Consider the following 23,274-nt stretch of genomic DNA (forward strand, 5'->3'; position numbering starts at 1 on the left):
GAAGCTTCTGCAGAGACTAAGGCAGAATAAAATCTTTCCTCCCATCAGTGGCTTTCGGTTGTGAGCTTTATCCCAGCAATTAGGTAATACAGCAGACACCAAAGTTGAGAAGCAGAAAACAGCAATTATGGGTTAAATATGCAAAGCCACTCCAGTCCCAGAACAGCAGGCATGAGGCCATCTAGAAAGGGACAATACAATTTGTCCCTGTGTCTCCAATACCAAGAGAGAGGGAGCTAGGTAGAAAGAGGAGCCCAGAAGGTGAGCATTTGGGTTCACATTCTCAAGATGGCCCAGCATTATGGGGCTCTGAACCCTACATTCTATCTGTTAATTTGGGAGTTTGGGGTACCTTTGAGATTGATAGAGCCTTTCTAGGCTCTTGTTTGGGCTCTAACTGGGTGCCAGACAGTCATGGTCACACAAAACTTCCGCCAAGTCAATGGCCTTCAAGTTCTTGTCTTGTGAATTTGAGGAATAAAATCCACAGACCATAGAAAGAGAAGGTAGGAAGGCAGAGCTCCTGCTGTGTGGTAGGAGGGTCTCAGAAATGAGAAACCCCTAGTAGGGAAAGTGAGACAGAAATCTCAGTGAGAAGATCTGCCTGGTGACTCTGATTAGGGTCTTTTATGGTAAGGGGAATCAATTTAGGGAGAAAGAGCCAGATTAACAGGACTCAAGTTTAGAAGGACTCAAGTTTTTAGGCAAGAGGAACTCCTTTAAGGAAAAAGAAATAAAAAAATAATCCTCCTTTACAAGCTCAACATTTCTAGCTTTCAAAAAACACTGTTTTGGGGGCCCTGTTACCCCTCAACTACCTAACCAAGATCTATCATATTCTTCCCTCTGAACAGGTAACTCAAACTACCTCATTCCATCCTACAGGGGTCACCAGGCAATTAGATTGCTATATTCCTTGGATAAAAAGTGAAACCTGTTTCTAACTAAACTGACATTCTGGAAATTACATTAGTTGTACAGTTTCCCAATTTGGTATCTAAAGATTCAGGACCTCAAGGCAAGCAATAAGATGGGATAAGAAGTGTGGTCTTCCCCCCTCCATGCAAACCAAACAGCACCAAGAAACAGTAGATTAAACAGACCTCATCAGGAAAGTGTTACACAACTTTGTAACAAGAATATACTTCTGTCACATATTTACTGAAAACGTGTCAGTCAGTCAGAGCTAGATCAACTGGCAATAATAGAAATAGATCATTTAAATAAAGTAGTTGCCAGAGCCAGACCAGCTGCCTGCGTGCCTGAGGCATATATCCACCCTGGAAGCTTCATTTGCCTATTTGCTCCCAGAAGGACCCATCTAGAACAGCTCAACTCAGGGGTTTTATTTAGATATCTCTGACTCTTGTTTCCCAGCTTCCAATAATGTATTCGTTCCACTTATCTTCAGAGACTTTAGAAGGGGTAGGGAAGGTCAGAATCTCCGAACCAGCAGCTCCTGGTCTGGAAAGAGCTGGAATGAGAGGAGTGGGAAGAACCATGCAGCACTGCATGTACTCTGCAAGGGACAGAGCCAAGCAGAGAACTGCAACCCAGATGCAAAGAATTCAAGTCAGTCCTTCTTTCATCCAGAGGAGAATTAAAGTCCAGAGAACTGGGTTGTGTTTTTCTTTCATTTAAGCCCCTGTGTGATGGTTAATTTTGATGGTCAATTTGATTGGATTAAGAAGCACCTAGTTGGTAAGGCACCCTTTGGGTGTGACAATAAGGGTATTTCCTGAATGTGGGCACCATCTCCATGTGCTGAAGTTCAGGACTGAATACAAACAGAAAAAAATCAACTTATCGGCTCCTCCTCCTCCAGGGAAATATCCTTCTCTAGTAAGCCGGTACGATTTTGTCCTCTCGATGCCTTTGAACATGGTGTGGAGCAGAGCAGACACTGTCCTAGGCACCTACTGAAAAGTGGTGGCTTCTCAAGCCCCCAGGAAGGTGCTGGGTTCCTCCACTTCTGTCCTTAATTCTCCTTTGGTTTCATCCAGGACAGCTGGAAATAAGTATGCAGGAGGAAATCCCATTTGCATGTGTCCAACCCCTAAGTGGCAAAAGGGAATTGGAGAATTCTTCAGGCTGTCCCCTAAAGATTCTGGAAAAGAAAACCAAATTCCTGAAGAACTAGGATGTAGCGGCTTAGGAAAAAAGAAGAGAAAAGCATGTCCTTTGCAACCTAATCATACAGATGAAATAGAAAAGAACTTCCTTCCTCATCTTTGAGTAATGTCAGTTTAACTCTCCACATGCTTGCAACTCTACTTCAGCTTTGCCCCCAAAACCTCAATTTCTCTTAAAAGTACGTTATAAACTTGTTCTTCAATGTACCTTATAAACTATGCAGTGTTTCCACATGAGAACTTGTTTCCTGCTTCCTACATGTTCATGATTCTGTCCTAGCTCCCGATCTCCCGATCTCCCTTAAATAAGCCCTACAACTTGTGATTTCTCCCTAAATAAACTTAATGATTCATAATTTTTTGTTCTTGAGTCCATCTTTATTAATTCTTTATTAAAGGTAGGACAGAATCCAAAACTTGAGGGTTCATAAATTCTGGGGGAACACCTCCTGAACCCAAAAATGCAGCATAAATACTTTGGAGGGTAGGGTATAAGGTAAAGGAGGAAGCTTTGGAGACTGTACAGAATTTTATGGGTGTGTAATTAATTAACGTAAATTTAACTGCACATACATGTATCAAATCTCAATTAAGGATCAAGAATAGCTAAATGCTCTGCTCAGATGCCCACAAAACAGCAATCAAGATGTTGACCAGGTGACCAGCAAGGGTGATGTTTTCCTGTGAACTGGATACCAGCACAAAGGGGAAGGAGATCAATGCAGAGAAAAACCAACTCCTACCAAATCAGAGAGCCAGAGCCTCAGAGGCCCCCAACACCTCAGCACTGAAGCAGACCAAAAATGAACCCAACATGGCTCAGGGAAATCTTGCGGAAGAGGGGGCGGAAAGAATGTCAGAGTTACATGTTGGGTCATGATTTTCAGAGACATTTATCATACTAATAACTGGGGGCTAACTCCACAATGCACGACCCATTTTCAATAACAAGGAGGGTCTAATGGGAGGGGGTAGATCACAGATGAGCCTAAATAATGGTACCAAACTGCCTGTATTTACTGAAAAGAAAACTAATAAATTAAATTTAAAAAAAAAAAAAGATGTTGACCAGGCCTGAGTTCTCATCTGGAGGTTTCTTTGCACTTGGGAGTTAGGAACATTCAACTCCTGTGGTCACAGGATGCATGACAGCTTCTTCATTCAAAGCCAGTAGAATCTACTTATGCAATCACATACCTTTGCCACATTTCTTTTGGTTAAAATCAAGGCTCAGCTGCTGCTCATCCTTAGAAAAAGACAAGGGTATGATGAAGAAAAGGGTGGCCATCAGGAAGCCTTTAAAAGGTATGGTGGTTTGATTCAGGTGTCCCCCTTAAACTTGGGTGTTCTGAATGCTATGTTCTCCAGCTGATGGAAATTTAGGAACTAGTACCTCCTGGAGGGAGTGTATTGTTGGGGGTGGGCTTATGGGTGTTATATCCAGTGTCCCCTTGCCAGTGTTTGGCACACTCTCCTGTTGCTATTGTCTACCTGATGTTGGTGAGGGGGTGATGTCCACCCTCTGCTCATGCCATCATTTTCTCTGCCATCATGGAGCTTCCCCTAAAGTCTGTAAGCCAAACTAAACCTTTTTTCTCAGAAGTTGCTCTTGGTCAGGTGGTTTCTACCAGTAATGCGAACCTGACTACAACAGTAATGTTGGTACCAAGGAGTGGTGTCATTTGCTGCTAGATACCTGACTGGGGCTTTGGCCTTTTGGAGATGATTTTCAAGAGGAATGTGGAAGGATTTGAAACCTTGGCCTAAGAGATGTCCTGCAGTGCTGAGTACAGCTTGATGAACTATTCTGGTTAGAGTTAAAAGACCTGAATGTAGTAAGAATAGCGGACTGTGAGTTTTGGCTTGTGAGGGTGAGAAAGAGTTTTGCCTGAACTGGTCTAGAACCAGTTTGTGTGAGAGGCTTGCTGTTATGGCCATGTCCTGAGAAATTGTGCAGGATTGCTTTGCATAGAAAATGACTGATGTGTGCAGAGGGACATGGCACAGAAAGAAATCTTTGGGTGAAACTGCTGCCTGTTCAGTTGAAATTGTATGAGAGATTACAACGATTGAGATTGGATCAGCTGACTTGCATTGGGGCAATACGAAGAATATAGAGTCTTTTGAAGGGGCCTGTGTGCTCAAGGAGTGTTCAGCTCTTCAAAATCTGCTTTATTCCTCCCTGCATTAACAAATTGGCACCCTACCTAGTATTATGGAGTATAGACATGCAGGAAAGAGAGGGGTCATTGAATTTGCAACATGATCTTATGTTTTGGAAATGGCCATGGGTAGTGTGAAGCAGGTTTGGTGGATACCTGCATGGAGACCTGATGGAGCTGTCGGGATGAACTGTGGGTTGCACGGATGTGGTGGTTTGATTCAGGTGTCCCCCATAAACTTAGGTGTTGTGAATGCTAGGTTCCCACCTGATGGATATTTGGGAATTAATGCCTCCTGGAGGGAGTGTATTTTTGGGGGCGGGCTTATGGGCTTTATAGCCAGTTTCCCCATGCCAGTGTTTGGCACACCCTCCTGTTGCTGTGGTCCATCTTCTGTTGGCCAAGGGGTGATGTCCACCCTCTGCTCATGCCATCGTTTTCCCCTGCCATCGTGAAGCTTCCCCTCGAGCCTGTAAGCCAAAATAAACCTCTTTTTCCCAGAAGCTACTCTTGGTTGGGTGATTTCTACCAGCAATGCGAACCGGACTGCAACAGTAAAGTGGTACCGAGGAGTGGGATTGCTGCTGGACACCTGACTGTGTGGCTTTGGCCTTTTGGAGCTGATTTTCAAGAGGAATGTGGAAGGAGTTGAAACCTTGGCCTAAGAGATGCCTTGCAGTGCTGTAAGTACAGCTTGATGGACTATTCTGGTCAGAGATGAAAGACCTGAAAGCAGTAAGAACTATGGACTGTGAGGTTTGGCTTATGAGGGTGAGAAAGAGCTTTGCTTGGACTGGGCTAGCAGTTTGTGTGAGAAGCTTGCTCTTATGCCCATGTCCTGAGAAGTTGTGCAGGGTTGCTTTGCGTAGAAATGAACTGGTGTGAGCAGAGGAATATGGCACAGAAAGGAAAATCTTTGGGTGAACTGTTGCCCATTCAGCTGCAACTGAGAGATTACAACCTTTGAGACTGGGCTAGCTGACCTGTGCTGGGGCAACAAGAAGAATGTACACTCTTTTGAAGGGGCCCCAGTGCTCAAGGAGTGTCCTGTTCTTCAAAGTCTGCTTTATTCCCCCCTGGATTAACAAATTGGCACCCTACCAGGTATCGTGGAGTATAAGAAATGCTGGAAAGAGGGTCATTGAGTTTGCAACACGGTCTTGTGTTTTGGAAATGGCCATGGGCAGTGTGAAGCAGGTTTGCTGGTTGCCTGCATAGAGACCCCATGGGGCCATGAAGATGAACCGTGGCTTGCAGTGGAGACCCAGTGGAGATGCCGGGACCATGAGATGGCTGCCGAGGAGCTGCCGGCCCCGATGAAGTTTTCCAGGACTGTGAGTAGCCTAGCTGGAGGGGCGGAATTGGAATGCCAGAGACTTGTTGCTGGTAAGAATTATCGGACTTGAAGATTTGTCACTGGCTAGAGTTGCTGGTCTTGAAGCTGCAGAGTTTGATGTTTGCCCTGGTTGTTTTAAATCTTGTATTGGTTGAATGTTTATTTGCTATGCCCAATGCCATCTTTTGCAGTGTGAATATTAATCTGTGCCATTATGGGTTTTTTGAGGTTATATTTTGGTATTATGGCTCAGTTAAAAGATCTTGGACTATGGGGATATATGAACATCATTGGGATTGATAAAAACTATGGGGACTTTTAAAGTCAGACTGAAAGCATTGTATTTTACATCATGTATGGATACCAGTTTATGGGGGCCATGGGCAGAATGTGGTGGTTTGATTCAGGTGTCCCCCATAAATTTAGGTGTTGTGAATGCTAGGTTCCCAGCTGATGGATATTTGGGAATTAATGCCTCCTGGAGGGAGTGTATTGTTGGGGGCGGGCTTATGGGCTTTATAACCAGTTTCCCCATGCCAGTGTTTGGCACACCCTCTTGTTGCTGTGGTCCATCTTCTGTTGGCCAGGGGGTGATGTCCACCCTCTGCTCATGCCAGCATTTTCCCCTGCCATCGTGGAGCTTCCCCTCGAGCCTGTAAGCCAAAATAAATCTCTTTTTCCCAGAAGCTGCTCTTGGTTGGGTGATTTCTACCAGCAATGCGAACCGGACTGCAACAACGGAAGATCCAGTGGAGATGCTGGGACCATGAGATGGCTACCAAGGAAAGCTGCTGGCCCCAGATGAAATTTTCCAGGGCTGTTAGTAGCCAAGATGGAGGGGAAGAATTGGAACTCCAGAGACTTGTTGCTGGGTAGAATTATCAGACTTGGAGATTTGTCACTGATTAGAGTTGTTGGACTTGGAGCCACAGAGTATGATGTTTGCCCTGGTTGTTTTAAATCTTGAATTGGTTGAATATTTCTTTGCTATTCCCAATGTCATCTTTTTGCAGTGTGTATGTTTCTTGTGTCATTATGGATTTGGGGGAATTTTTTTGGTATTATGGCTCAGTTAAAAGACCTTGGATTATGGGGGTGTTTGAACATCATTAGGATTGATAAAACTATGGGACTTTTAAAGTTGCACTGAATGCATTACATTTTACATCATGTATGGTTATCAGTTTATGGGGGCCAGGGGTGGAATGTGATGGTTTGATTCAGGTGTCACCCTTAAACTTAGTTGTTTTGAATGCTAGGTTCCCAGTTAATGGAGTTTGGGGAATTAAGGTTTCCTGGAGGCAATGTATTGTTGGGGGCAGGCTATGGGTATTATAGCAAGTTTCCCCTTGCCAGTGTTTGGCACATTCTCTTATTGCTACTGTCCACCTGATATTGGCAAGGGAGTGATGTCCACCCTCTGCTCATGTCATCATTTTTTCCTGCCATCGTGGAGCTTCCCCTCAAGTCTGTAAGCAAAAATAAACCTTCTTTCCACAAGCTGCTCTTGGTCGGGTGATTTCTGCCAGCACTGTGAGCCTGACTGCAGCACCAGGCTATCTGTTCAAAACTGCTAGACTAACGCTATAGCAGGCGTGTCCCGCCTTCTGCCACTGTAACAGAACATTGTTATCTACAGAGCTCATCCTTGAGAACAGTGAAATCAAGTTATAAAGGAAATCACAAAAACTCTCAGGGCTGGGGAGATAGCTCAGTGAATAAAATGCTTGCCTCATAAGCATGAAGATGAAGTCAATCACTGGAACTCACATAAAAAAAGCCAGACGTGGTGACCTGTGTTTGTAATCCAAGCACAAGGAAAACAAGAACAGGAGCATTCCTGGGGCCCAACAGCCAAGCAGACTAGTCTTGCTGGGGAGCTCCAAGCCAATGAGAGACTTGTCTCAGCTAAGGAAAAAGAAAAAAAAAAAAACCACACATGCCAAGCCACATGATAGCACAAGCCTTTAATTGGGAGGCTGTCTGTGATAGGAGGATAACTGGGAGTTCCAGGTCAGATGGGGCTACAGAATGAGTTCCAGGTCAGCCTTGGCTAGAATGAGACCCTGCCTTGTAAAACAAGCAAAAAAACCAGGTTGTGTTCCTAAGGATGATAACTAAGGTTGTCCTATAGCCTCCATATGAACACACACACACATGTGGATTTACACATACACAGAGAGAAAAGTTACAATCTAGAATAGACATATGATATACTAAATAAGTAAACATTGACCAATATATATGATATAAGACTAAAAAATATCCTTCCAAAGTTATCCACATCCTAATATCTGGAATTTGTGAATATTATCATATATGGAAAAAATCAATTACAGATGTGATTGCATTAATGACCTGGAGATGGGAGAGTACCTTGGCTTATACTGGGCTCCTAGAACATGGTGCCATATGTCCCTACAAGAGGAGGCCAGTGGATATTTGATATAGACACACACAGTTGAGAATGTGCTGTGACTGATGCAGGCTTTGGGAGTTTAGAACAGAGCTCCAGAACTTATGAACCCCAAGTTTTGGGTCCTACCTTTAATAAAGCATTAGGAAAGGCAGATTCAAGAAGGATAAATCATGAATTATTATGTCTACTTCGGGGGAAATCACAAATTATCGGGTTTATGTAAGTGATATTGGGGTCTAGGAAGGGAGGCTAAACACATGGGAAGTTGGAAATATATTCTTATGTGGAAATACTGTGTAGTCTGTAAGGTCTATTTAAGAGAAATTGAGGTCTTTAGAAAAAGACTGGGGCAGAGCTCCAAACATGTGGGATCTGAGGCATTTAAAGAGAGACTAGAATAAAGTTGCTGCCATGTGGAAAGTAGAATCTAGGAGCTTATGTACAGAAATGGGAAGAACCCACATGACATTTGATATGTGCTTTCTGAAGAGGGAAACTATCAAAGCAGAGAACAATAAATTCAGAGGATAAATGGTTAATGAAAAGAGTTACACTTGTGGTTATCCCAACCTTAGAGTAATTACATAGGTAACAGACCTGGAGTTAGAGAAAGCACCCACATAGTGGATCTTAGAGTGTAAGAAGGATATGTACAAAGCAGATTCAGAGACCAGAGAAAAATCAAACATGTAATCAAAGTGAGATGTTACTCCAAACTACAAAGCAGAGACAAGCAGACCAAGAAACAATATTATGTTCTCCCACCCCCATCCAGCTGGGTAGGGTTAGGGGCCAGACTCAGTGTGTCACAGCAGCATAGGGTAAGAGCCAGAGAGAGCCCCCCATACACCTGGGGTTGTGCCAGAAGAGAGGGAGGGGCTGGAGGGCCACAGCCTTTATAGCATCAGATTCAGGTATGTAAGGGGAAGACCTGATTGGCTAGTATATTTGGTGAGTGGATCTCAGAGCCAGTCCACCTGTGCCATTTTATTTTGACAGCCTGCTAGACTGGGCAGCAGGGGGGTGTTGTGGATCAGTCTCAATTAGACATGAGTTCCATTTTTGCCAAGTTTCATTCTTGTGTCAGGGAGAGGTGGCCGGTGGGGTGGTACCTTTTAGTTCTCTTTGACCCTCAATCCCTAACTGAAACTGCCTAAAGAAAGCTAGCTTTCTCCTACCCTCCTTCATGAGGACAGAGGGAGAGGTCAGAATAACAGCTGCCACCACAACTTGAAGACACAAGACATAATTTCAGCCTATAGTGATTGATTTTGGACTTCTGACACCCACAGCTATGCAAGGACAAACTTCTGCTATCTTCAGCCACCAAATCATGACCATATTATGGCAGCCACAGGAAACTGGTACAAGCACCATGAAGAAAAGAGTACAGGAGAGGTGGAGTGGAAAGAGGGGGAGTTAAAGGGATGGCTGCTCCACACCGAAGAGCCACGGAGTCTCAGAGATGATGGAGAGAGAGAGAGAGAGAGAGAGAGAGAGAGAGAGAGAGAGAGAGAGAGAGAGCCCAGAGCAGACGGAGCAGGGCTCCAGAAAGGAGATGAAACCAACGACTTTGGGGAGCTGTAGTTCCCCTTCCTGAGAACACTGTCTGTGGAAAGGTGAGACCTGCCTGTAGCGGGTGTTGAAGAGGAACAGAAGATGAACTGGAGTCAAGGTAGCATAGACTCTACTTTTGAAGAATTTTGTTCCAAAAGAATGGTGGGGGAAAAAAAAGCAGGGGGAACAATAGGAGGGAAACACAAAGCCAAAAGCCATCTGCATGTTGTGTTAATATTCATAATGAAAGAAAGCCAATTAAACTAAGGCTTACAGAAGCTCTGTGCCTTGTCACAATGAGAGTAAATAGTAGGCAAAAATTCAAACATTTTTAAACTCTTAGTACTAAATTCTTAATGCTCTAATAACCAAAGAATTTTTTTTTAAGTTTATACCAGGGTAAAAGTTAGCTGAGGCTTGGGTAGATAATGTGACCCTGAGCTACTATAAACAAATGAAGACACAGGGCTCACACCATCAGCTCAGCCTGTTGCAGACCCGGAGAGAAAGTCCCATCCAGTAAGTTGGCCAGGAACTACAGGTTCAAAGAATGAGGGAGACACAAAGCTCTCCTCACATACTGCGTGAGAACTCCAAGGGTGCTCAGAGAAGGCAACATGGTTGCTAATGATAAGAAGAAAATATTTTGGTTATAAACATTAACTGACTAGTCACCAGAGAGGAGTGGAGGATCTGTAGCACGTGTTGCAGTGTCAGGCGACGACCCCCAAGGAGGCTGAGGAGAAGGAAGCATGTGGATCTCACAATGAAGTCAGTCACAAGCCCTCGGTGGGTGTTCTGATCGGCTTGTGTAAGAATTCAGCAGGTTTTGTGGGATTCTGCAGGCGTCCTCACACCGCTGAAGGAAACAGAAGACAACAGAGGGCTAACATTTCACACGGGGACTCTGTGAAGTGTTGGTAAAAGTCTCTTCTACCTAGACTTGCTCCTTGTCAGCTTCACCACTCACGAGCCTAATGCCTCCCAAGATGGGGGTCTGCACACCCTGGATGCCCCACTTCCTCCCCTTTTCCAGCTAGTTCTGCTCCTGTTACCCTGGTCTTCTCTTGTTCCTGGAACTTATCCTGCTAACCCTGACCTGAGCCCTCGAGCTGGGATGCTAGCCCTCTCTCCACCTGGGTCTAGAAGAGTGCCATCTCAAAAAAGTATTTCACAGCCAGGTGTGGGGTAGCACACATTTAATACCAGCACTCCCAGAGGCAGAGGTAGGAGGATCTCTGTGAGTTCAAGACCAACCTGAGACTACATAGTGAATTCCATGTCAGCCTGGGCTAGAGTAAGACCCTACCAAAAAAGAAAAACAAAAAAGGATTTCACATTAAACCCATTCCTAAGGGTTATCCTAGAGCATAGGAAACTGTGTGGCGCACTCACTAACTACACTTGCCTTTGTCTGCATCCTGTATCTCCGCCCCAACAATAGCAAAGGCCTGATTGTCATATTTCTTTCTTCTCCCCTGACACAAAGAATACAACCAGGCACAGACTAGCAGTCAGTAAATATTTGGTGGAGTGGTTCCTTATGTACTGAGTATAAATATGCACAGCTACCCCACATACAGTTGTATGGCAGGTTGTTGCTGGGACAAAACACCTGACCAAAAGCAGTTGATGAATTTGTTTTGGTTTATAGTCTTGGGGAAAAGCTTCATGATGGTAGGAGAAGGGTGGTAAAGCAGAGGCTGGCCATCACTCCTTGCCACAGTAGATGGAAGGAGGTGCCAGAGTGAGCTGGGCTCTGGCAAGGAGGAAGCTGGGCTATAACATGCCAAAACCCAATCCTGGCAGCACAGCCCCTCCAGCAAGACTCCATCTCTCAAATTGCCACCAGCTGGGAACCAAACATTCAAAGTACCTGAGGCCATGGGGACATCTCACTGAAAGCACAACAATGTATAAATAGTTTAGGTGACTATGTAAATGAATCTGAAAGCATATGTTCCAAGTCAGGTGGTGCTTGTTTAAACCCAGCCAGGCCGCTGGAGCTATGGAGTCACATGTAAGATATCTGTCCTCTCTATGCTATTTTTCTGCCTCTCAGTGGAATATGAGAAGGATTTGCCTGGAATCGTGAGCATGCATGAAGTTCTCCAAGTCTAGCATGTAGCACAATGCTAGATATTACATAGTCAACTCTGTACCTGTAAACAGATACATCCTTTTGAACAACATCATTATCATGCAATACTTAGCAAGCGATCATGACTATAGCAGCAAGATCTTTAAAAAGAAAAATGCAGGGGCTGGGGAGATGGTTCAATGGGTAAAAGCACTAGGGGCTTAGGCATAAGGGTTCAGGACTACGTGAGTTCACTTCTCCAACATCTACGTAAAAACCTGGGCCATGTAAGTCTGTGATGTAAGTGTAATCTCTATTCTACAGGGGTTGGGGAGAGACTGGAGAACTGTTGGGACTTACTGACCAAACACTGCAACTCTGGGTTAAGGGAGAGATCTGGCTCAAGGAAATATATGGATGAGAAATAGAGGAGGACACCTGACATTTTCTTCAGGCCATGTACTTGCATGAGGCTTGTGCATACACACACACAAAAAGAAAGAAAGAGAGAGAGAGAGAGAGGGAGAAAAAATACAACATCCATATCTTGGGATACGTAGTTGCAGTGGTGAAAGGTCACTAGAACCCTGAGTTTTATGAAAATTGAAGGTTCTACCTCATGTAGTACAAAATAATTCTTTGGATAACATTTCAAAATTGGATTATAAAAACTAGTAGTAAGAGTAATACATCCAGCCAGGCACAGTAGCACATACCTTAATCCCAGAATACAAGAGATGGAGTTAGAGGGATCACCTGTGAGTTTGAAGCCAGTCTGGGCTGAATTTCAGGTCAGCCTGGACTAGACTAAGATCACCAACTCCAAAAAAAAAAAAAAAAAAAAAAGAGGGCTGGAAAAATGGCTTAGCAGTTAAGGCACTTGCCTACAAAGCCAAAGAACCCAAATTCAATTCCCCAATACCCATGTAAGAAAGATACATAAGGAGGCGTATGTGTCTCGAGTTTGATTGCAGTGGCTGAAGGCCCTGGCATGCCCATTCTCTATCTGCCCCTTTCTCTCTCTTAAATACAGAAACAAAATGTTTTTTTTTTAATTAAAAAATTTTATTAACATTTTCCATGATTATAAAATATATCCCATGGTAATTCCCTCCCTCCCCAACCCCACACTTTCCCATTTGAAATTCCATTCTCCATCATATTACCTCCCATTACAATCATTGTAATAACATATATACAATATCAACCTATTAAGTATCCTCCTCCCTTCCTTTCTCTACCCTTTATGTCTCCTTTTTACCTTACTGGCCTCTGCTACTAAGTATTTTCATTCTCACGCAGAAGCCCAATCATCTGTAGCTAGGATCCACATATGAGAGAGAACATGTGGCACTTGGCTTTCTGGGCCTGGGTTACCTGACTTAGTATAATACTTTCCAGGTCCATCCATTTTTCTGCAAATTTCATAACTTCATTTTTCTTTACCACTGAGTAGAACTCCATTGTATAAATGTGCCACATCTTCATTATCCACTCATCTGTTGAGGTACATCTAGGCTGGTTCCATTTCCCAGCTATTATAAATTGAGCAGCAATAAACATGGTTGAGCATGTACTTCGAAGGAAATGAGATGAGTCCTTTGGATATATGCCTAGGAGTGCTATAGCTGGGTCATATGGTAGATCAATATTTAGCTGTTTTAGGAACCTCCACACTGTTTTCCACAATGGCTGGACCAGATTGCATTCCCACCAGCAGTGTAGAAGGGTTCCTTTTTTTCCACATCCCCGCCAACATTTATGATCATTTGTTTTAATGATGGTGGCCAATCTGGACAGGAGTGAGATGGAATCTCAATGTAGTTTTAATCTGCATTTCCCTGATGACTAGTGACGTAGAACATTTTTTTAGATGCTTATACGCCATTCGTATTTCTTCCTTTGAGAATGCTATATTTAGCTCCATAGCCCATTTTTTGATTGGCTTGTTTGATTCCTTATTATTTAACTTCTTGTGTTCTTTGTATATTCTAGATATTAATCCTCTATCAGATATATAGCTGGCGAAGATTTTTTCCCATTCTGTAGGTTGCCTCTTTGCTTTTTTCACTGTGTCCTTTGCGGTGAAAAATCTTTGTAATTTCATGAGGTCCCAGTGATTAATCTGTGGTTTTATTGCCTGAGCAATTGGGGTTGTATTCAGAAAGTCTTTGCCAAGACCAATATGTTGAAGGGTTTCCCCTACTTTTGCCTCTAGCAGATTCAGAGTTCCGGTCTGATGTTAAGGTCTTTAAACCATTTGGACTTAATTCTTGTGCATGGCGAGAGAGAAGAATCTATTTTCATCCTTCTGCAGATATATATCCAGTTTTCAAAACACCATATGCTGAAGAGGCTGTCTCTTCTCCAATGAGTATTTTTGGTACTTTTATCAAATATGAGGTGGCTATAGCTACCTGGACTTACATCTGGGTCCTCTATTCTGTTCCACTGATCTACATGTCTGTTTTTGTGCTAGTACCATGCTGTTTTTGTTACTATGGCTCTGTAGTATAGGTTAAAATCAGGTATGGTGATACCACCAGCCTCATTTTTGTTGCTCAGTATTAGTTTAGATATTCAAGGTTTTTTGTGATTCCAAATGAATTTTTGGATTGTTTTTTCTATTTCCATGAAGAAAACCTTTGGAATTTTGATAGGGATTGCATTAAATGTGTAGATTGCTTTAGGTAAGATTGCCATTTTCACAATATTGATTCTTCCAATCCAGGAACAAGGGATGTTTCTCCACTTTCTAGTGTCTTCTGCAATTTCTCGCTTGAGTGTTTTAAAGTTCTCATTGTATAGATTCTTTACTTCCTTGGTTAGGTTTATTCCAAGGTACTTTATTTTTTTTTGATGCAATTGTGAACGGGTGTGATTCTCTGATTTCATCCTCTGTGTGTTTGTTGTTAGCATATATGAAGGCTACTGATTTCTGTGTATTTATTTTGTATCCTGCTACATTGCTGTAGGTTTTGATCAGCTCTAACAGTTTGCTAGTAGAGTCTTTAGGGTCCTTTATGTATAGAATCATGTCATCTGCAAATAATGATAACTTGATCTCTTCCTTTCCAATTTGTATCCCTTTTATGTGTGTCTCTTGCCTTATTGCTATGGCTAAGACTTCCAAAACTATATTAAATAAAAGTAGGGACAGTGGACACCCTTGTCTTGTTCCTGATTTTAGTGGAAAGGCTTCCAGTTTTTCCCCATTTAGTAATATGTTGGCTGTAGGCTTGTCATAAATAGCCTTTATTATATTGAGATATGTTCCTTCTATTCCCAGGCTCTGTAGGACTTTTATCATGAAGGGATGTTGGATTTTGTCAAATGCTTTCTCTGCGTCTAATGGAATAATCATGTGATTTTTGTCCTTCAACCCGTTTATGTAATGTATTACATTTATAGATTTGCATATGTTGAACCATCCCTGCATCTCTGGAATAAAGCCTACTTGGTCGGGGTGAATGATCTTTTTGATATACTCTTGTATTCCGTTTGCCAATATTTTGTTGAGAATTTTTGCATCTACGTTCATGAGGGAGATTGGTCTGTAATTTTCTTTTTTTGTTCTATCTTTGCCTGGTTTTGGTATCAGGGTGATGCTGGCCTCATAGAAGGAGTTTGGTAGAATTCCTTCTTTTTCTATTTCCTGGAAAAGCTTAAGAAGCAATGGTGTTAGCTCTTCCTTAAAAGTCTGGTAAAATTCAGCAGTGAATCCATCTGGGCCTGGGCTTTTTTTAGTTGGGAGATTATTGATAACTGTTTGGATCTCCATGTTTGTTATAGGTCTATTTAAGTGATTAATCTCATTTTGATTTAATTTAGGTAGGTCATATAGATCAAGGAAATCATCCATTTTTTTCAGATTTTCATACTTTGTGGAGTATATGCTTTTATAGTATGTCCTTATGGTTTTTTGAATTTCTCTGGAATCTGTTGTGATGTTACCTTGTTCATGTCTGATTTTATTAATTTGTGTCTCTTCTCTCTTTCTTTTGGTCAGATTTGCTAAGGGTTTATCAATCTTGTTTATCCTTTCAAAGAACCAACTCTTTGTTTCATTAATTCTTTGAATTGTTCTTTTTGTTTCTATTTCATTAATTTCTGCCCTAATCTTTATTATTTCTCCCCGTCTACTGATTTTTGGTTTGCCTTGTTCTTCTTTTTCCAAAGCTTTAAGGCGAAGCATTAGGTCGTTTACTTGCGACCTTTCTAATTTCTTAATATAGGCACTTAAGGCTATAAATTTACCTCTTAGAACTGCCTTCATTATGTCCCAGAGATTTTGGTATGTTGTGTTCTCATTATCATTTGACTCTATAAATTTTTTGATTTCCTTTTTGATTTCTTCATTGACCCATTCATCATTTAGTAGTGTATTGTTTAGTTTCCATGATTTTGTGTATGCTCTATAGCCTTTCTTGCTACTGATTTGTAGTTTAATTCCATTGTAGTCAGATAGAACGCAAGGAATTATTTCAATTTTCCTGAATTTGTTAAGATTTGCTTTGTGTCCTAATATATGGTCTATTTTAGAGAATGTTCCATGTGTTGCTGAAAAGAATGTATATTCTGCAGCCTTTGGATGAAATGTCCTGTATATATCTGTTAAGTCCATTCCTTCTATGACCTCATTTAGTCCAGATGCCTCTCTGTTTATTTTTTCCCGGGATGACCTGTCAATTGATGAGAGTCGGGTGTTAAAGTCACCTACCACCACTGTGTTTGGTGTTATCTGTGACCTTAGTTCTAATAGTGTTTGTTTGATGAATTTGGGAGCTGCCGGGGCCGCTTTTGCCGGCCTGTGCGGGCTCTGGATGCTCTGGATCTCTCCTAGTTCTCCACTGCCGCTTCAGTTTCCTATACACCTCACTTTTTAGTAAAAGTGTGTATTCTGCTGAGGTTTTTTGGTCTTTTTTCCCCCCAGGCTGCTTTGGCGTGGTACCTAGGCTGCCATCTTCAACAAAATGTTTTTTAGAGACAGAATAATACATCCAAAATATTGCGAAAGCCTATGCTTACTAGAAATCCCTTACTGGAAAAATATGAGAGACCTCCAAGCCTCACTATTGTTCTGTTAGTTGAACCAAGTCAAGATTCTTCATGGTTATCTCCTGACCCCAAACTGGACATTGGTCAGAGTCTAGCCATCAATTTTTTTTTCAAGTTAGATAAACACTCTGGAAGTTTTACAAGAGAACAAATAAGCATTTTCAGAAAACTAGAAACCTGCTCCCAAATCTGGGGGCCTGGACCTCACCTGTAGAGCTGGCATGTGGAGGAAACTGCCTTGTCAGAAATGATCAAAGGATTATCAGTCAGATGTGGAGATTCTCAAAGACAAAGAAGCCAGAGAAGCTGGGTGTGGTGGCACACACCTTTAATCCCAGCCCTCAGAAGGCAGAGGTAGGAGGATCGCGGTGAGTTCCTAGGACTACAAAGTGAGTGCCCGGTCAACCTGGGCTAGAGTGAGACCCTACCTCAGAGGGAAACAAAAAACAAAAAAACAGAGGGATAGAGAGATGGCTTAGTGGTTAAGGCACATGTCTGTGAAGCCTAAGGATGCAAGTTCAATTCTCCAGGTCCCACATAAGCCAGATACACAAGGTGGCACATGTGTCTGGAGTTTGTTTATTGTGGCTAGAGGCCCTGGTATGCTCATTCTCTCTCTCTTTTTCTCTGTCTGTCTCCCTCTGCTTCCCTCTCTCTTTGTCTCCAATAAATAAAAAGAAATGTTAAAAAATTAAAACACAAAAACAAAACACCAGATGCCAGAGCCTTCCAGGTAGTTTTGCCTGGTGCCTCAGGTAAGCCTCTAATGACCAAGGAGTTTAAGTCTGTCAAGCTTCTTTCTTTAGTTGTTAAATGGCTTTTTAAAACTCTTGCTCCTGGGGCTGGAGAGATGGCTTACAAGTTAAGCACTTGCCTCTGAAGCCTAAGGACGCCAGTTCAAGGCTCGATTCTGCAGGACCCACGTTAGCCAGATGCACAAGGGGTCCCATTTGTTTGCAGTGGCTGGAGGCCCTGGGGTGCCCATTCTCTCTCTCTTTCTGCCTCTTTCTCTCTTTATCTGTTGCTCTCAAATAAATAAATAAACAAACAAACAAAAAACCTCTTGTTCCTGATGTTGTTAGTTGTTAGGAATATCTGCAGGAGACTGCATATTGTCACCATCTATGGCATGCTGATTTCCCTCCAGTTGCAGCCTCTCTCCCATAGAATCTTTCTTTGGGCCTTACAAAAAAATTAGGCACAGAGAAGCCCTATGACTTGACTTGCCCATGGTAGAATTCTGGCTTTGAGTCAGGCTTCCTGCACCTCACATCAGCATGAGCTCATTTTAATAATTGGCAACCTGGCTTTAATCCATTCACAATTCCCTTGACTAGGGGATGACAGCACAAGACACGGTTCCTTTTGAGGCCTACATTTGTATCTTCAGAGCCAATATGAGGATGACTCAGTCCATGCAGGTACAATAAAAAAGGGTGATCTTATCTTCCCTTTAAAGCCTGTGGAGTGGTCCACTCCTGAGCTGTTATTCAGTTTTAATCATCACTTAGCTTCATTGCCCTAACTCCCACCATATGACTGGGCCAAGTTCAAGAGTGATTCCACCATCCAAAGCTTTCCTAATTCCCCTCTACCTGTCCTTCCACACTGGTTTTCACCAAGTCGTGAGCATCTTTGATGAGACTGGAAGTTCTCATGCTATCGGGGTCCGACTCCCCAAACTGCCATCAGAGCCCTTCAGATTCCCTGGGGGAAAGTCACAAAGCACTGCTCCTGTCCCTGTCATTCATCCCTCAACCCCACAACCTCCCGCTCTCTCCGCCTTTGAGACACCCACCTCCCCAGCACCCGCTTCTCTCCCTCACCTCTGGGGTCCCCAGCATCATCCTTTGAAGAGGCTCAACATGTTCAGAAAAGAAGAAGAGGCACTGACTTCAAGCAGCTTCTGCTTTTTGGTCCTGCGAAAAATCCCTCAGGCAGAAAATACTAGGGGTCTAGCTACCTAATAAGAATGCAGGAGAGGAATAAAACATACAGCAAACAAAATTCAGATATCTCAAAAAATTACTCAGCCTCTCTAGCATAAGGCTATGCTGCCACAGGTTCCCTGGTGCTATCAAATTACAATGTTAAAGAATCATGGGAAAGACCTGTGACAAGACTCATAGTTTGTCTTTTGTATATGGGTACACATACACATACTCAATTTTTGAATAATACAATATCTGTGTTGGCATTGTCTATATAGTTTTTAAAGACCTCTCTCTATTCCCATAGATCTTCAAAATAGTGTCTCAAAGGGACACTGAGTTATTTTGAAACTACTGTATTGGGCTGGGTGTGGTGGCACACACCTTTAATCCCAGCACTTAGGAGGCCGTGGTAGGAGGATTGCTAAGAGTTCGAGGCCACCCTGAGACTACATAGTGAATTCCAGGTCAGCCTGAGCTAGAGTAAGACCCTGCCTCAAAAAACCAGAATAAGGGCTAGAGAGATGGCTTAGCTAAGGTTAAGCGCTTGCCTGTGAAGCCTAAGGACCCCGGTTCAAGGCTCGGTTCCCCAGGTCCCACGTTAGCCAGATGCACAAGGGGGCGCACGCGTCTGGAGTTCGTTTGCAGTGGCTGGAAGTCCTGGCGCGCCCATTCTCTCTCTCTCCCTCTATCTGTCTTTCTCTCTGTGTCTGTCACTGTCAAATAAATAAATAAATAATGGATAAAAAAATATTTAAAAAAAAACAGAATAAATAAATAATAAATAAATAAATAGAATACCGTATTGACATTACCATAAACTCTGTTATTCTTTTTATATTTTAATTTGTTTTATTTACGTACTTGAGAAAGAAAGAATGGGCACATCAGGGCCTCCATCCACTACAAATGAACTCCAGATGCATGCATCACCTTGTGTATCTGGTTCATGTGGATCTTGGAGAACTGAACGTGTGTCCTTTGGCTTTCCATGCAAGTGCATTAACCTGTAAGTCATCTCTCCAGCCCCAACTCTGTATTATTATAAGTCTGATTTTGTGCGTGTATCTTTAAGTTTCATGCCAGAGCCAGTTGTGCTGCTTGGGAATATGCACTTCAGTTACTTTCAGCTAACATTTCAACAAAAGTCACTATTCTAGGAGTTGCTGCCATAGCTCTTAGGTGTCCCTTACTCATCAGCATTAGACATGTTGCTAACGATACTAGTGGATGTTCAAATTGGGTTCCCATTAGGGAATCACATGGTCTTAAACACAAGTTGGGCATCTCTTATTTAAAAATGCATCGCATTTACAAATGCTTCAGACCAGAAATGTTTTGGAATATTTGCATGTACATGGTGAGCTATCTAGTGGCCAAGACCCTAGCCTAAATGCAAATGTCATTATATTTCATCTGCATTTTCTAGCCTCAAAGTACTTATATGCAATATGTTTAATAATTCAGTGCATGAAAGAAAGTTATACACTGTGGAACTTTCTACTTATAGCGTGTTAATGTTTAGATTTTGGAGCATTTAAGATTTTGGGTTTTCAATCTAGGAATGTTCATCCTATACCTATGCAGTGACAAAATACTTACAGGTGCCCAACCCCTCAATAAAGAGGGATTAAGAATATAGAAGTGGGGCTGGAGAGATTTCAGTGGTTAAAGGCACTTGCTTGAAAGCCTTATGGCCTGGGTCTGATTCCCTAGTACCCACATAAAGCTAGATCCATAAAGTGGCACATATGTCTGGAATTCATTTGTAGTAGCAGGAAACCCTGGCATGCCCACACTCACTCTCTTTGCCTCTTTCTGTTGTTTAAAATAAATGATAAGGGGCTGGGGGGATAGCATAGCAGTTAAGGCAATTGCCTGCAAAGCCAAAGGACCCAGGTTCAACTACCCAGGACACACATAAGCCAGATGTACAAGGTGGTGCGCATGTCTGGAGTTCATCTGCAGTGGCTGGAGGCCCTGGCACATGCATTCTCTCTGTCAGTCTGTCTCTCTCTCAAATAAATAAATTAATTAATAAAAATGAAATAAATGATAACTATTAACAAAAAAGAATATAGGACTGTACTGTTGAATGTTACCACTAGCCACAGTACTGATGGAACAGTTGAATGTAACTAGTTTCACATGTTAAAATCATAATATATCTGATATCCTGGTTTACATAAAATTTTACTTCAGTCATACATGTCTGTTTTTTTTTTTTCTTTGTAAATAGAAATTTTATTTCTACTGGGCAGCACTGCTCCTAAAGGTATTCTATTTGAGGCAATGGTGCTGACTGGGTTTAATCCCTACATGGTCTTCCATCTGTCTTTGGCCTAGCATATTATAGGAACCAAGTAGCTGTCTGCCATAGATTGAGCTTAATCTATCCCAGGAATAATATCTTATTGGTCTCAGGCACCATGCAATATTGTAGACAATGAGGTCAATAGGCCATGGTCAAAACAATTAAAATATCAGCTTTTGCAGAAGGACTTTTGTGAAAAGTTTCCAAAATGTGACAATATAACAAAATTTGATAAGAAATGTGTATATATATATACATGTATATATATAATACCTTAGAACTGGAGATACTTTAATTTTACTATGATGATGAAGACTAAGATACATATGTGTGTGTGTGTGTGTGTGTGTGTGTGTGTGTGTGTGTATATATATATATATATCTTAGAACTGGAAATACTTTAATTATATATATGATCTATTATAGTGATATGTAAATTATATACATATATGTGGGGATCTATGTATATGTACCTTTATATATGTATATGTACATATATATGTTCCATACCCTTACAGAAATGACGTCTAATGAGTCATGCTTTCTAGTAGGCATGCCCTTGCTAATCTCCTATTTCAACACTAGCTTTGGTCATATAACTTGTTTTGGCCAATGAAACACCAGCAGATGGAATACATGCAGATGTTGAAGAAATGTTGGGGTACTGCAGCTTGCTCTCTTGCAACCCAGGGCCAAGGTGAGGAAGCTCAGGATTTTTGGAGAGGAAATACCTCTCGTCCCAGATGAATAAGTTAGTTCAAGTGAGAACAGCAACAGAATCTCCCAGAATGGTGGGGAAAATGGTAGATGTTGGTTTGAAAGCACTAGGCTTAGGTTTAAACAGTAAGAGGAAGTGAATGAGCCCCCGGTTAAGTGGAGACAGCTTTCTGATCTCAGAGGTGTTGATGCTTCTCTGTATCCCATCAGGACTGGTAGAAAGGTTAAAACTAAGCATTTATTAATTCCTAAAAAATGTTATTCTGAAAATATTAATATTAATTAAGATTGCTTATCTGCATTATATAAAGATATTCTTTAATATGGAAAATGTCATCCTGGATATAGTATTTGACCTGTTAGTTATTCATGTTAGCTAAGGTAGCTGAGCGCTCAGTCTGCAACTCACTAGCAACTTTGCCAAACTGAAAAAAAATCTTAAAAACACAAATTTAAAATTTGTGTTAAACTAAGAAACAAAGTCCTACTTCTTCAATATTTAAAATAATTATGCCAAACACTTCTTTACATAGATCTTACCTCTCTTAAGTAAACCATTAAAAACCTAGAATATATGTCTACATGCAAAATCAGTAAACAGAGATAAGAACGCTGTGTGCATTTCAGAAAAAAGGAGACACTTGGACCAGCAAATTGTAAGCAAGTCCCTTTAACTTTTGAGTCTTCTCCCTAATCCCCATGACCCGACTCTTACACAGGAAGAGACAGCCCCCAAAACACTAGGTGTTCATAGGCATTTTCTACTGTAAGAGACAGAGAAAGAATCATAGAGAGACTTGAAGAACAAGAGGCAGTGCAGGCAGCTAGAAAAAAAAATCTAAAATGATATAATTAATATCCTTAGACAACTTCACAAAATATTTCACATTCATTATGTTATAAACAAGATGTTGTTTTTAAAAAAAATGCTCAGAGGGAAAGACGAGAAAATTAAAAGTCAGAGATATTTTTTGAAGTCCAATAGGAGGTTTGGAAGACAAAGTGGAAACAATGTCCCAGGAAATGGAACACATTAAATGAGGTGGAAAATGAGAAAAATGAAACTTGAAATTAGTTTCAAAGGTCAATCATCCAAATAAAAGGAGATACAGAAAAGAAAGAGGGAAGGGGAAAGAAAATGCTCACTAAATAAAGAGCAGAAGCTTCGAGACTGTGATTATGCAGAGAACTACAACAAGATGCATGAAAGAGGGGCACAGTGTGAAGGTTCAGAAAACCTCTGGACAGCAAGCATCTTCCAAAGGTCTGCAAAAGAGAAGGGGGAAAGGTGAGAATAAGAGTCAGGAATGAAAAAGCTGCCCACTTTTTCCACAACACAGATAGCTAAAATAAAATGGAACAATGCCTTTAAATTCTGAGTAAAAGTAATTTCCAGGTTAGAATTCTACACCTGAGCAAACAATCAATCAGGTCTGATTACGGAATAAAAGCTTTGTTCTGATAAGTGAGGGCTTGGAAAGGTGACCTCTCTGGTCATTTTCCTCAGAAAGCCAATAGAGTTTGTGCATTAACATAACAAGGGAGCAAACCAAAAAAGAAGCCCTCTA

General features: G+C 41.7%; 1 pseudogene; it reads left to right on the forward strand.

Moving 5' to 3' along the window:
- Window positions 1-1,881: 1,881 nt before the first annotated feature.
- Window positions 1,882-2,235, forward strand: LOC101596231 (annotated as a pseudogene).
- Window positions 2,236-23,274: the final 21,039 nt, after the last annotated feature.

This window comes from Jaculus jaculus, chromosome 7 (assembly GCF_020740685.1).
Source record: "Jaculus jaculus isolate mJacJac1 chromosome 7, mJacJac1.mat.Y.cur, whole genome shotgun sequence".
NCBI classification, from domain to species: domain Eukaryota; kingdom Metazoa; phylum Chordata; class Mammalia; order Rodentia; family Dipodidae; genus Jaculus; species Jaculus jaculus.